The sequence below is a fragment of the Salmo salar genome, chromosome ssa18 (genome assembly GCF_905237065.1).
Source record: "Salmo salar chromosome ssa18, Ssal_v3.1, whole genome shotgun sequence".
NCBI lineage: Eukaryota > Metazoa > Chordata > Actinopteri > Salmoniformes > Salmonidae > Salmo > Salmo salar.
Window position 1 is genome coordinate 57960545 of NC_059459.1, and position 14997 is coordinate 57975541.

The 14997-nt window shown below is 40.4% G+C and overlaps 1 protein-coding gene across 2 annotated transcripts in view; it reads right to left on the reverse strand.

The window, feature by feature from the left end:
- LOC106577545 (equilibrative nucleoside transporter 2) overlaps positions 1 to 12688 on the reverse strand; it is a 35755-nt gene extending 23067 nt beyond the window's left edge. The window contains exon 1 of one of the 2 annotated variants that reach the window (XM_014155660.2): positions 12324 to 12688. The gene's annotated coding sequence lies outside the window, so the exon portion shown is untranslated. Of the gene's footprint in view, positions 1 to 11399; positions 11422 to 12323 lie in introns of those variants that run through there. The other variant, XM_045701332.1, reaches the window with a different exon arrangement.
- Positions 12689 to 14997: the final 2309 nt, after the last annotated feature.

The following is a 14997-nucleotide window of genomic DNA, read 5'->3' on the forward strand; positions in this document are numbered from 1 at the left end:
CATGGGATGTTCCCCAGTGCTGGAAGGGGTGAAAAGGTCTGGGAACCCCTTGGCTATATAAATTCATTAATATGGGCAGAATATTGTATATAAATTCATTCATATGGTTATATACAGACTGAAGGCTAAAAACAGACTATACCTAGGCCTATTTCTAGTTTTTACATTGTATTTTCATTTTAAAGATTGTATTTTAATTTTATCTACTGTTTACACCATCCACTAACGCCAACCATTCACTAGAAAACATTTATCAACAAAAAAGCTTAGCAAAATACAAAGAATTATGGGGAAAAAATAAGTAGTAAAACATCTATTTAAAATAATATTTTTTACACCATCCATTAACACAAACCATTCACTATGGACAAAAAGACGTGAGCGAAACACATATTCTTCACATTTTTCTCCCTCAAAATGAATGGCTGCATGTGATTTTTTCCCCCCCTAGCGATCGACACAACCGACACATTTTCAAAGTAAAATAATATTTTTTACATTTTCCAAATTACTAAGAAACACAAAATCCGCGAGGCATAATGGGACCCGTGTCGTCCAAAAAGTTATACTTTTGACTCGCGTGTCAATAGAACATTCTTCCAAGAGTCTTCATGATCATCCAGGTGCTTTTTGGCAAACTTGAGTAAACTTTTTGGACGACATGGGTCCCATTATGTCTGGTGAAAACCAAACACTACATTCCCACAGTAAGAACCTCACACCAACGGTCAAGCATAGTGGAGGTAGTGTGATGGTTAGGGGATGCTTTGCTGCCTCAGGTCCTGGATGACTTGCCTCAACAAAAGGAACCATAAATTCTGCTCTGTATCAGAGAATTCTACAGGACAATGTCAGGCTATCCGTCTGTGAGCTGAAGCTGAATCGCAGCTGGGTCATGCAGCAAGACAATGATAAAAAACACACAATCAAGTATACGTGAAAATTGTTAAAAAGCAACACATTTTACGTTTTGGAACGGCATAGTCAAAGTCCACACCTAATCCCAATTGAGATGTTGTGGCAGGACCTGAAGGAGCAGTTCATGCTTGAAAACCCACAAATGTTGCTGAGTTAAAGCAATTCTGCATGGATGAGTGGGCCAAAATTCCTCCACAGTGACGTGAGAGACTGAGCAACAACTACAGGAAGCGTTTAGCTAAAGGTGACACAACCAATTATTGAGTGTAAAGGGGAAATTACTTTTTCACACGGGCATAACTTTGTTCATGAAATAAAGGGAAAAAGTATGTAATTGTTGTGTTTTGTTCACTCAAGTTCCCTTTATCTAATATTAGGTTTTGGTTGAAGATCTGATAATTCAGTATAAAAAAAATACTCAAAAGTAGAGAAAATTATAAAGGGGGCAAATACTTTTCAACAACACTGTAAGGTCACTCAGTCAAGCACTCAATCTCAAACACAGTTTCAACCACAAAGATCAGGGAGGTTTTCCAACGCCCGCAAGAAAGGGCACCTATTGGTAGATGGGTAAAAAAAAAAGCAGACATTGACTATCGCATTGAACATGGTGAAATTATTACACTTTGGATGGTGTATTAATACACCCAGTCACTACAAGGATACAGGCATCAATTAATCAAATGTATTTATAAAGCCATTCTTACATCAGCTGATGTCACAAAGTGCTGTACAGAAACCCAGCCTAAAACCCCAAACAGCAAGCAATGCAGGTGTAGAAGCACCGTGGATAGGAAAAACTCCCTAGAAAGGCCAGAACCTGGGAAGAAACCTAGAGAGGAACCAGGCTATGAGAGGTGGCCAGTCCTCTTCTGGCTGTGCCGGGTGGAGATTATAACAGAACATGGCCAAGATGTTCAAATGTTCATAGATGATCCTTCCTGACTCAGTTGCCGGAGAGGAAGAAAACCGCTCAGGGATTTCACCATAAGGCCAATGGTGACTTTCAAACAGTTAGAGTTTAATGGCAAGGATAGGAGAAAACTGAGGATGGAACAACAACATTGTAGTTACTCCACAATACTAACCTAAATGACAGAGTGAAAAGAAGGAAGCCTGTACAGAATACACATTTTCCAAATCATGCATCCTGTTTGCAATAAGGCACTAAAGTAAAGCAAAAAAGGTGGCAAAGAAATGTACTCTATGTCCTGAATACAAAGCGTCATGTTTGGGGCAAATCCAACACATCACTGGCATCGGAAAGGACTATGGAGTTTATTTAGGACAAAAATAAACGGAACAGAGCTAAGAATAGGCTAAATCCTAGAGGAAACCCTGGTTCAGTCTGCTTTCCAACAGACACTGGGTGACAAATTCACCTTTCTGCATGACAATAACCTAAAACACAAGGCCAAACATGCACTGGAGTTGCTTACCAAGACGACATTGAATGTTCCAGAGTGGCCTAAGTTACAGTTGACTGAAAACTTCTTGAAAATCTATGGCAAGAATTGAAAATGGCTGTCTAGCAATGATCAACAACCAACTTGACATAGTTTGAAGAATTGTTGAAATAATCATGTGCAAATATTAAACAATCCAGGTGTGCAAAGCTCTTAGACTTACCCAGAAAGACACAGCTGTAATCGCTGCCAAAAGTGATTCTAACATATATTGACTCAGGGGTGTGAATATTTATATAAATTAGATATTTCATTTTCATTAAATTAGCAACAATTTCTAAGAACATGTTTTCGCTTTGGGGGGTATTGTGTGTAGATAAGTGAGGAAAAATGTGTCCATATGGAATTCAGGTTGCAACACAACAAATGTAGAATAAGTGAAGGGGTATGAATACTTTCCGAAGGCACTGAATGTTGCCATAAGAGTTGTGCAAAATTGGTAGAATATTATTCACAGCTGTAATGTCTGCCAAAGGTAATCCACTAACTATTTACTCTGGGGTGTAAAAACATCTGCAATCAATCATTTTTTTCAATTTATTTTTAATTTAGAAAATGTTCTCTAACTTTCACTCAATTTGAATATGTGGAGTACGTTGTGCAGATTTGTAGAAAAAAAAAAAGAATTGACCCAATTTAATTTAAAGGCAGCAAAATGTGAAGACTGCAAGTATGGAACGCTGTTTGGGTCTTTGCGTGTCAAAAACGATGCGTCAAATAGTGTTATTTGAACTGTATCAAATAAGCTTTTCATTTCTTTTAACAAACTTTTAACAAAAAATACATTTGCAAACAAGCACACACCAACCACGAACGATGCGTTTACAATACGGCGTTGGTAATAAGGCATTATTTGTTCAACGAAATGGGAAAACGTCTGTGTGAGCATTTGAAATATGATCAGGATCAAAAATGTTTGCAAATATCTTTGATACAGACGTTATTAGCAACTTCTGCGGAAGCTAGCTAGCTTTAGCTTGGTACCTAGCTAGCACCAATGCAACCAGCCTGAAAACAATGACCAGTAAAAACTGCAGTAATTTTCAATATTCTTAGCAATGATTTAGGAATCCATGTGAGTAAGTATTAGCTAGGTAACCACTTTTGTTTAACTTCAGTTCATGTAAATAACTAGCTAGCATTTGTTGTCCAAAGCTTATGTTATAAGCAGCCAGCTAGCTTCCTCTGACTAGAGAGGCTGCTTGACCGGAGGCTGCTTGACCGAAATGGGGTATCAGTCTACTCAGTACCCAAGTGCTCCCCCCCCCAATGTCTTCCTCAGAGTTCAGAGTTCTCAGACTCCAAAACATCCACACAGTATTGTTTTTCCTCTGGAATAGTGTTCAATACACATAGTAGGTTGACTGGTACAATAAATGTGGCTTAATTCAGTGGTTTCAGAGTCCCGCAATAACAGCTACAACACTAATGTTGTCTGGGTGTCACTGAGTAGACTGATACCCCATGTCATTGATCCACAATCTATAGTCTATAGGTAAGGCTGTACAATGAAATAAGTACACCCCCAATGCAATTCTAAAATCTAATATATCCAGTGTGATTACAATAGATTTGTCAAATTAACAAATTGTCTTTTGTTGAATTTCTATGACATTCCAACCTCGTTTAGCATGATATATTCAATTATGGCATAATTCCACTATTTGTATTCATTTGCATCACTGTCAATGACAGCCTTTTATTTTGAAGGCAAATCGCAAAGTCCACTACTGTGGCTAATCCCTATTGTGGCTAGCTTCACATAGGTGGATCCGCCCACCATCAATCAAATAAGAACAGTCTTATAAATTAGAGGTATTTTAGATGTAGCTACTGAACTAGATGTCGTTTTGCTATGATAAGGTTAGAACATTGGTTTGTATCCATCAGCTAGCTAGCTTTTTTTTATGACCAGCACTGTCCAGAGCTTGGGGAAATGTCTGCGCTTCTGCGGCAGCGCCAGGTGCACGAGACAAAACTTTACCAGCATCATGGCATACGTATCGGTGAATCGCTGTGCATATGAAATACGAGCGATAGTTATTACACATCGATTACACTATGAAAAAAATGTATGAATGTGTTAAATTACTATGTGACGTCATATTCAGGTCCTGATTGGTCAACCAGTTTATTTAACGCGTCAAATAGTGTTATTTGACACGTAAAGACCAAAACGGCGTTCCATATGCAAGGGGTGTGTAGACTTCCACCAGGCACTGTAGTAGTTAAGTTTTTAATGTCACGTGCACAAGTACAGTGACATAAATAATGTATTATTTATTTTATTTTGCCGTGTTGCTAGGGAAGTGGCATGATGATGTATTATTTATTTTGTTTTGCCGTGTTGCTAGGGAAGTAGCATGATGATGTATTATTTATTTTGTTTTGCTGTGTTGCTAGGGAAGTGGCATGATGATGTATTATTTATTTTGTTTGCCGTGTTGCTAGGGAAGTAGCATGATGATGTATTATTTTCCAAGGCTCCGCACCATGCGCTCTCACCACTGGTGTCCCCCAGGGCTCTGTTCTAGGCCCTCTCCTATTCTCGCTATATACCAAGTCACTTGGCTCTGTCATATCCTCACATGGTCTCTCCTATCATTGCTATGCAGACGACACACAATTAATCTTCTCCTTTCCCCCTTCTGATAACCAGGCGGCGAATCGCATCTCTGCATGTCTGTCAGACATATCAGTGTGGATGATGGATCACCACCTCAAGCTGAACCTCGGCAAGACGGAGCTGCTCTTCCTCCCGGGGAAGGACTCCCGTTCCATGATCTCGCCATCACGGTTGACAACTCCCTTGTGTCCTCCTCCCAGAGTGCTAAGAACCTTGGCGTGATCCTGGACAACACCCTGTCGTTCTCCACTAACATCAAGGCGGTGATCCGATCCTGTAGGTTCATGCTCTACAACATTCGCAGAGTACGACCCTGCCTCACACAGGAAGCGGCGCAGGTCCTAATCCAGGCACTTGTCATCTCCCGTCTGGATTACTGCAACTCGCTGTTGGCTGGGCTCCCTGCCTTAGCCATTAAACCCCTACAACTCATCCAGAACGCCGCAGCCCGTCTGGTGTTCAACCTTCCCAAGTTCTCTCACGTCACCCCGCTCCTCCGCTCTCTCCACTGGCTTCCAGTTGAAGCTCGCATCCGCTACAAGACCATGGTGATTGCCTACGGAGCTGTGAAGGGAACGGCACCTCCATACCTTCAGGCTCTGATCAGGCCCTACACCCAAACAAGGGCACTGCGTTCATCCACCTCTGGCCTGCTGGCCCCCCTACCTCTGAGGAAGCACAGTTCCCGCTCAGCCCAGTTAAAACTGTTCGCTGCTCTGGCACCCCAATGGTGGAATAAGCTCCCTCACGACGCCAGGACAGCGGAGTCAATCACCACCTTCCGGAGACACCTGAAACCCCACCTCTTTAAGGAATACCTAGGATAGGATAAAGTAATCCTTCTAACCCCCCTAAAAGATTTAGATGCACTATTGTAAAGTGGTTGTTCCACTGGATATCATAAGGTGAATGCACCAATTTGTAAGTCGCTCTGGATAAGAGCGTCTGCTAAATGACTTAAATGTAAATGTATAAAAAAGGTTCAGTCACCCAGTCCTAAACTTGGTGACAAGCTCTGTGACAGGCTCGGAGAGGACAATGCTGTTGAACGCTTAGCTGTAGTCAATGAACAGGACTCTTACATTGGTATTCCTCTTATCTAGGTGGGTGGGTCTAGGGTGTCTGGGATGATGGAGTTGATGTGTGCCATAACCAGTCTTTCAAAGCACTTCATGATTACAGATGTGAGTACAACAGGAGGGTAGTCATTGTGGCATGAAGCCTTAGAGTTCTTGGGAACAGGAATGATGGTAGCCATCTTAAAATGTGGGGATTACATGTGAAATTGCAGTGAATACGCCTGCCAACTGATCTGCGCATGCTCTGAGAAAGCGCCCTGGAATACCGTCCGGCCCCGCAGCCTTGTGAGTGTTGACCTGATTCAAGACCTTACTCACCTCGGCCTCGGAGACCGCGATCACCCAGTCCTCTAGGGATAGACCGGAGGTAGGCCTATAGCTCGGCCATGCTGTGAATCTGTCTGGTCAAAGTCATTTCAACATAACTAACTACACAACAAGCAGTCAAGCAGAACTGATGAAACTGGGTAAACCATGGACAACGCTACCTTACGAAGGAATGAGAGAGAGACCTGCTCAACCTCATCACCCAGAGAGAAGGGGAGCTTTAGACGATCAAGAGAATAGCACGTACACAAATCACTCCCCCATGACAATTTAATCAGCTGATTAAGCAGAAACTTGGAGACTGAGGATTCTTGTGTACTTATTTTCGCAGACTAGAGGCTAAGAATTGATGGGTTGGGGAATATGTAAAAAAAAAAAGTTTATTACAGACTAATATTACAATTCCTGAAAGAGACATTAGAAAACACCTATATACCGAGGGCTCTGAAGAAGAAAAAAAACAGAACAGGGCAACCTGATTCTGTGGCATGAAAGAGTCATTTCAGTAAAGTTGTCCTTTCAGTGTTTCAGGCTACTTGTCATTTTTTTCAAGACAAATCACAGAAGGTCATAGACAGGCGAGGTCACACTAGGGGAAGGTTTCACTGTGGCCAGTAGTCGTGTGATAACAGACCTTGGGAACTTTTAATGGAATCTGTCAAAAAGAACACCAAAATGTTACTCCCACATTCACATAACTTGGCATTGGCTGCTGTCAAACAGGTTTTGGGAGGAAAATGAAAAACGCAGAATCAGCCAGCTGTCTAGCTGATTTATCAGCACACAATCACATGCCAGGTGATGTTAGGGATTATAAATGCATTATGACTTAATGCAAAGAATGGGTAAGTAAGGACTGGTACTTGAAGGTTATATAACCTTATGATATGCGTTCTTTAAAAAAATACAGGACTTTTAGCTATAAGATGAGGCTTGGACAATGTTCTTCTCAGCATTTTCCCCCATCGCACTTTCAAGTTCAACACTTGAACAGTACGATAAAAGCTAATAACATAGCAATAAGGGTCTACTAATGTTTTCACACTATATCAAAATAATACGTCTCACAAGCCAAGTAGGTTTTTAGCTTATTTTTTACTGATTTCCTTGCTTTTCATCTGGTTTTCCCCCCCTTCTTCTGTTTCCCTTCCAATTTATAGCATTTTGCCATGAGCAAATCAGTGGTTTCTTTGTTGAAACCCACTATATCAAATATGACATAAACCTGTGTTTTATAAAGGGTGACATAAGCACAGCTTAATAAAGGCTTTATAAATCATTAAATTAAGGCTTCAAAGTATTTACAACCTTGTCATGCATCTTGGTAGAGCATTGCAACGCCAAGATAATGGGTTCTATTCCCGGGACCACCCATACGTAAAAATGTATGCGCGCATGACTAAGTCGCTTTGGATAAAAGTGTCAGCTGTGTTGTATATATTATATTCCTTTAAAACATTTCTAGGATGACCCAATCTCTTCCCTCTTGGGTGCATAGCAAATATTGGACCGGTCCTCAACTTTCCCCAAAATGCTGTGCTGCAGGATGACACACACTCTAAAGTGCAGTCATGTACAGCAAAAAAGACTGGAAGGCCTTTTAAAATACATTTTTATTCTAATTCATTCCCCCCCCCCCCAAAATTCAATTTTCTCGGTTTTGTTTTTCCAGGTTTCTGATTTCCCCATTTTTTCTGGTTTTCACACCTTTATAATAGAAAAACAACATTTGATTTCCTGTGTTCACAACCATGCTTAAACCACATCGGGATGACTTTTGAGTTCTGGGAAAAATCTAGTTGCCCTTTAATTCAGTGCACATGTTTGGTTTGCGTTGTTTCTTTAGCGCATTAAGCTCACGTGATGAGTTCGCAAATCAAATGCCCACTTGTGGTGTCACTGGACAGCTTAATTTAACCCATTTTAGAATACGGCTGTAACTTAACAAAATGTGGAAAAAGTCAAGGAGTCTGAATAATTTCAGAAGGCACTGTATATACGTCAAACGGTATTGTGGAGATATTTCATAGTTTTTTCATGGGTATATTACTTTCCGATTTCAATCTTATAGCAAACCTAAACGTGACTGTTATGGGAAGAGGAGATCATCCGATATGCCCTTAAATACTTCGAAGCAACCTGGAATAAAAATGTTAGATGACCAGTGCTTCTATAGTGAAACAAATCTCACATCTTTGCAGTTTGCAAGCGATGTTAGGCTACATTGTATCGTTGTTTCTTCTTCAGAGCAAACTGGCGAGCAACAACATAATTTCACTTAACTTGAAGAACTCCTGGTTCTCTTGGTTTAGCAGTGTATCCACACATTTTTGAATGATGATGGTGGTGAACGGGGTGATTGAATTTACATTATAAACCGGTTGGTTTGAGCTCTGAATACTGATTGGCTGACAGCCGTGGTATATCCTCTTAAAGGATCGTACCCTTTTTTAAATTTGCACCTAAAATAACATACCCAAATCTAACTGCCTGTAGCTCAGGACCTGAAGCAAGGATATGCATATTCTTGATATCATTTGAAAGGAAACACTTTGTTTGTGGAAATGTGAAATTAAATGTAGGAGAATATAACACATTACATCTTAAAAGAATGCATGTTTTTTGGTTTGTGTTTTCATCTTTGAAAACGCAAGAGAAAAGCCATAATATAATATTGGAGTTTAGGCACAATTTAGATTTTGGCCACTAGATGGCAGCTGTGTATGTGCAAAGTTTCAGACTGATCCAGTGAAGCATTGCAATACTGCACAAAATGTTTAATCAAGTCTGTCCAAATGTGCCGAATTGGTCAATTGATACATTTAAGTACATAACTATAGAGAACATACAAAAATGATATGATAATACAAAATGGAAGTTTACCCACTCCCAGGAATGTCACACATGATGGATCATTAGCTTATACACTAACTTCCACACATCTTGATGGCCGGGCGGGGTGGGTGTGGAGCCAGAAACCGCAGGGGTTCAGACTTTAGAAACCCAGTTCCCAATTTGAATATAAAAATGGATTTTATCAAACAAAACTATGCTACATTTTATCTCTGGTAGCCTCAGGATGACATATCAGAGCAAGATTACTGAATGTAAGTACATTATTTACCTTCAGAGGTGAATGTATCAAACCAGTTGAAGTGATAAGTTTGATGTTGTGCACTCTCCTCAAACAACAGCATGGTATTTTTTCACTGTAACAGCTACTGTAAATTGGACAGCGAGGTTAGATTAAGAAGAATTTAAGCTTTCTGCCCATATAAGACATGTCTATGTCCTGGAAAGTTTGCTGTGAGTTACAACGTCACTCCAGTCACATTAGCGCACATTAGCATCAACCATCCCGGTATAGGGTCACCAATCCCGTAGAGGATATCAGACCACATACCACGGGTTTGACAAAACTGTTATTTTTATTCTTCTAATTACGTTCGTAACCAGTTTAAAATAGCAGTAAGGCACCTCAGGGTTTTGTGATAGATCGCCAATATACCACGGCTAAGGGCTGTGGTCCACACTCCGCATTGCGTCTTGCACAAGACCAGCCCTTAGCTGTGGTATATTGGCCTAATACCACACCTGCTCAGGCCGACGCAGAAAGGGGGTAGGTGGCCTATTTAAGGAGTGCATGGTGACAGTATTGAAGGAAATAGCTATACCGACAAATATATGGATAAATATAATTGCGTCGGTCAAACAGGTAAGCATACCTCTTATTTCTTAGTGCTCCAACAAAGCCCTCTTGTTAGTAAAATGTGCCGACTCAACTTTCAGCACTGGCCGCTGTCCATATTGATTTTAGAAACAGATCTGGCTGCATCTCTAATCTTTTTTCTAATTTATCCAATTATATTCCTTGCTCTTGTTTTGAATGGACATATTCCCACTAATATTGTAATTAAGCTTTGACATTTGTGTTTTAGACTTTTCCTCAAGCTGTTGGTGCCTGCTTCTATTTATGCCAAATCATTTGACCACTGTAGGTTGAGATTCTTGTTTCCCAACATTATTCCTCTACAATTTTCTACAGCGAATAGAGAAGCTGTATTTCTGTATTTTTTAAGCTATACATCTTGAAAACCTGATTGCTAACATGCAAAACATTTTGGGACTATATCAACAATGGACTAATTAAACAAATACCAAAATATTTTTGGGGGGTAGAGTTTTCCTTTAAGAAGCTTTTGAGAAACAGGGCCCAGAACCACCAGAGTGGTGTTGTAAATATGCTGCTGCTCTGTGATGAGGGAAGCACAGCACTCAGGATCCTCATGAACAGGACACCCTTTGTCTCGTGAATTAGTAAGTAAAGTGTTTGTAGCGCTGATTCTGGGCTGTTTCTGGGAACGCTCTGTCACTGCCTTAAACTAGCCCCCAGGCACCAATTCAGCACCTTGCTGTTCCTCTAGACTAGAAGTCACACTAGCAGACTAGTCCACACAGACAGTAGCCTATTAACGGTACAGTAGGATAAATGACAATCATTTTAGGTTTTTAATTCCATGACTGCGAATGGGCCGTCTTGCATACAGAATTGCTGTCCATCAGATTAAAGCGGCATTTAATGGGGACATGGGCTCGCTTGAACAGCAGGACTACAAAGAGATCTTTACCAGTTTTCCCAAGCCATAGATGTGTCATAGCACTGTGTAATTGTGAAATTACTTTCATGGGCAACACACATACTCTCTTGCTCTTTCTTCTCTCCATCTCACTCACACACACACAAGCGTGTAAACTAGATAGGGCGCTGCTCCACTTCCAGATTTATCAGTGTGTCTGAACACCAACTGGCCTAGTTTTTACTGTCATAACCAAAACAGAAAGATTAGGATTTATTTACTTAGGCTATGAAGGGAAACATTTTAAGAACCTAGATGTAAATATAGCCTATCAAATCCAATTGTATATGTCACATGCGCCAAATACAACAGTTGTAGTAGACCTTACAGTGAAATGCTTACTCACAAGCTCTTAAGCAACAATGCGGTTAAGAAAAATACAATAAATAAAAGTAACAAATAATGAAAGAGCCCTTCTCAGTGGAACTGTTGATTTTCACTTCCAAATCATATGGCAGACACCAGTACACAAAATAAACCCGTCTGATCGATCACCCAGAATTTCCAGAAGAGATAGCCTAAAGGCCGCGCAGTTTATCACTGAATCTCTTATCAGGGATTACGAGTAATTCTCGACGGCGTCAGTCTTGGCCATGTGGTGTCCAGAAAGCAAGCATGTCGCATAGCGATTTACTGAAATTTCCATTATGAATTTTCAAATCTGCGTGTCCTTTGGTGACGATTTCCAAGCACTCCGTCATGGCGCATGATGTGAAAGACTCCGTTTGTAAAGGCTGACTGGCTGAATGTTGAGAGCATGCTGTAATACACCTGCCGCGCCATTCTTAAACAGATATGCAATTTCAATAGAATTAAATACATCTAGTTAATTGAAAATACAGTTTAGAATTAGACGTAGACTTCTGTGAATTACAGCATCCCTCCGTTGGCATTTGCATTACGAGCAAACTTGAGTAACGTTACTTGTACTCAGCCTAAAGATGTCGGGGAATGTGATGTATATTTCCCTTCAGCATATTAAGTACAATTATCTAATTTCACTAAACAACCCATTTGACAGTAGCAGGCAACAGTATTCTAGCAACACTACAAAACGGGGCCCCTTTATAAATCCCAGAAACCAGGCGAACAAGAGCGGCTTTGTCTGTCGCATGACCTAACGGCAAGACCGACAATGAAGAAAACCAATTCACACGATTATACTCCCAAACAATTGATTGCTACAATTAACTGAAACAATTGTACTAATTCATTCGCGCCTTCCGTATCAAGCCGCAGAAGAGGCCAGACTCATATTGCGCCTACTCACCTTGTAGCGACGAGAAACGTGGTAGTCAGCTCAATGTTTTCACTGTCGCGACGGTAAACAAAGCTGATGTCGTTGTGAATACCAAAGCGATAAAATGAAGGTCATAGTTAAAAAATGTTACACGGTAAATGTATCACTCCACGTGGCCCGAGCGTCAAATCGTTAAGAACGGAAGTAACAAGCTAACGTTGAGCGTAACCTTCATTTTCCGTGATACCGGTAGAATCAAAAACAGCATAGCATATTGCTGTGATCCTCCCCATTATGTAAATCAAAACCTACTATTTGTTTTCGGCAATATGAAGTGATAATGGTAGGGCTGCAATGAACTGTTGTGTTCAACTTCCCACACAGGGGCAATGGAAAGGGGATACCTAGTCAGTTGTACAACTGAATGCATTCAACTGAAATGTGTCTTAATGTTGCGGGTCAGTTTGACCCATTTCCACGTTTGAGTTGTCTAAAATACTAGTTACCCTGTCTTTTTCTTCATGAAATGAAATACCTTTTCCTCATTTAGGGTCATGAACCTAACTTCAAAATGTGGAAACTGATATGTTGTGGAATGTCTGTGTATATTCTGTGTACAAACATGATGTTGTGGGTCATTTCGACCCGGAGGCTTTCATGTGTATCGATATTTGCACGGGTCCAAAATAAACAAGTGTCTTAAATGTATTTTGCTTTGACTGGTTCTGTTTGCACTTTTATGATTATGTTGGGTGAAAAAGAGTTTCCAAAGCTTCTCTTTCTCAGTGCGAGAGCAGCAGATCTCTGACACAGACAGGGGCGGAAATCCCGGGGGGGGATTTCCTGGGAAAAATATGATTTGTCCCCCCCCAATATATCACTGAAACATAACTATGTAATTTAAATAATATTAATAATACGCAATGAAAGCAATTGTGCTGATTATAGACACTTAATAGCGCGTTTTTAAGTTTCAAAAGATTGCAACCCCCCCACCCTTTGCCTCACAATGGTTTGATCCACTGCCAGTTCCTTAGTTGGCAAGGTAACAGAGGGGTGGTATCCACTGTCTGAAAGGCACTCAATGAACGTAACTGACGTGAGGTTAATCCAGTCAATCTCGCACACACAGTAGCTGAATATGCAGAGCTAGCGCGCAAATATTAACTCTTAAGCTAGCTAGTACCTATTCCATTTATGTGGCGTCGTCAAAAATGGAATCAGCATGCAGATGATGTAAATTAGTGCTTCAAAGTCCCTGTGATAAGGTTAGCTATTAACTGAAATCCAAACTTAACAGAACTACACTCTCTTCTACCATTGTCTTAAATATATTTAATGGTCTCGTTGCAAAAGCTAAATTGTCGCAAGTGAACTTTTTATTTATTTTATTTCACCTTTATTTAACTCGGGTAGCAAAGATTATAGCAAACACCACTGAAACTGAATTGGTGCTCGCTAGCTTTGCAAATTCAGCTATTGTTGGAAGCCAGCCAATATGAAACAAACTATTAAAATTACAAAAGGTTGCAGCATATGTTGTGTAAATGGTGAACTCATACAGCTGTCAACTCTTGGCATTTTAATCCGTTTCACATTTGCTAGCTACCTTTTAGATCGAAGCCCAAATAGAATGATTGAAGATGATAGAAGCCCATCTCCTACTGCCAGGTAGAAAAATGGCAGAAAAATAAAAGACGGACATCAGAGTATTTTTCAGTACACCAAAACGCATAGTAAGAACCCTAGTAGCCTAATATCTCAGACTAGTTGATAAAATGTTCATAAGAAAGAAATGAAATTCTAATGGAAATGTTTCACAATGATGTCATTAGGCAGAGCAGGCAAAGATGGCACACAGACAGCAGAGTTGGGGACAGATATGCAGGGACAGACTGGCAGAGACAGGGAGTCTCAGGTAAGTTTGTTGAGTCTTTGTTTGGCAACATTATGAAAGGTTCTCAATTTTTTTGACTTGTAAAATAGGAACATAATTGGAAAATGCCATGGATACCCCCACTCTCAACTTAAACTGGTGACTGAATTAAGATTTGTTAAAGGCGATGGTATTGCTGTTGTGATTAGTTGTGTAGTTTTGGGTACCGGTAGTTAGGAGTACAGCAAACACCTTATTTCTTTGGTTCCTCAATATACATTTACCATATTACAATGTAGGCTATGTGTTACAGCACTACTTTTGGAGTCCCCCTCAGGAATTGCTCTTGAGAAAATTTCATGTAATTGTCCCCTCCAAAGTTGATATCAGATTTTCGCCCCTGGACACAGACAGTCAAAAATGAGCTCCAAAAGATTTTCAGTCAATGAAGCCTTGTCACAAATTCTGGACTGTGACAGTGAAATAGAAGAAGAGGTTTCAGAGATGAGGACAATGCTGTTGATGATCCAGATTGTGAATTTTTCTTTGGGGAAGAGGATTCAGAGGAGGACTCTGCCATACCATCTCCTCCATCAGATGAGAGAGAGAGAGCATGCAACAACCAGCATCCAGAGAAGAGAGGACATGGAAGTCTAAAGATGGTAATATGGAATGGTCACCGTCACCATAACAAAGTCAAGGTAGACTGTCAGCTTCCAATGTAATACAAAATTGTTCCAGGGCCTACAGGATTTGCTCTGCCTCCCTCGCCAAGACAGTAAAACCAGCACCACTTGTGTAGAATGCAATAAATACAGCTGCAGAAAG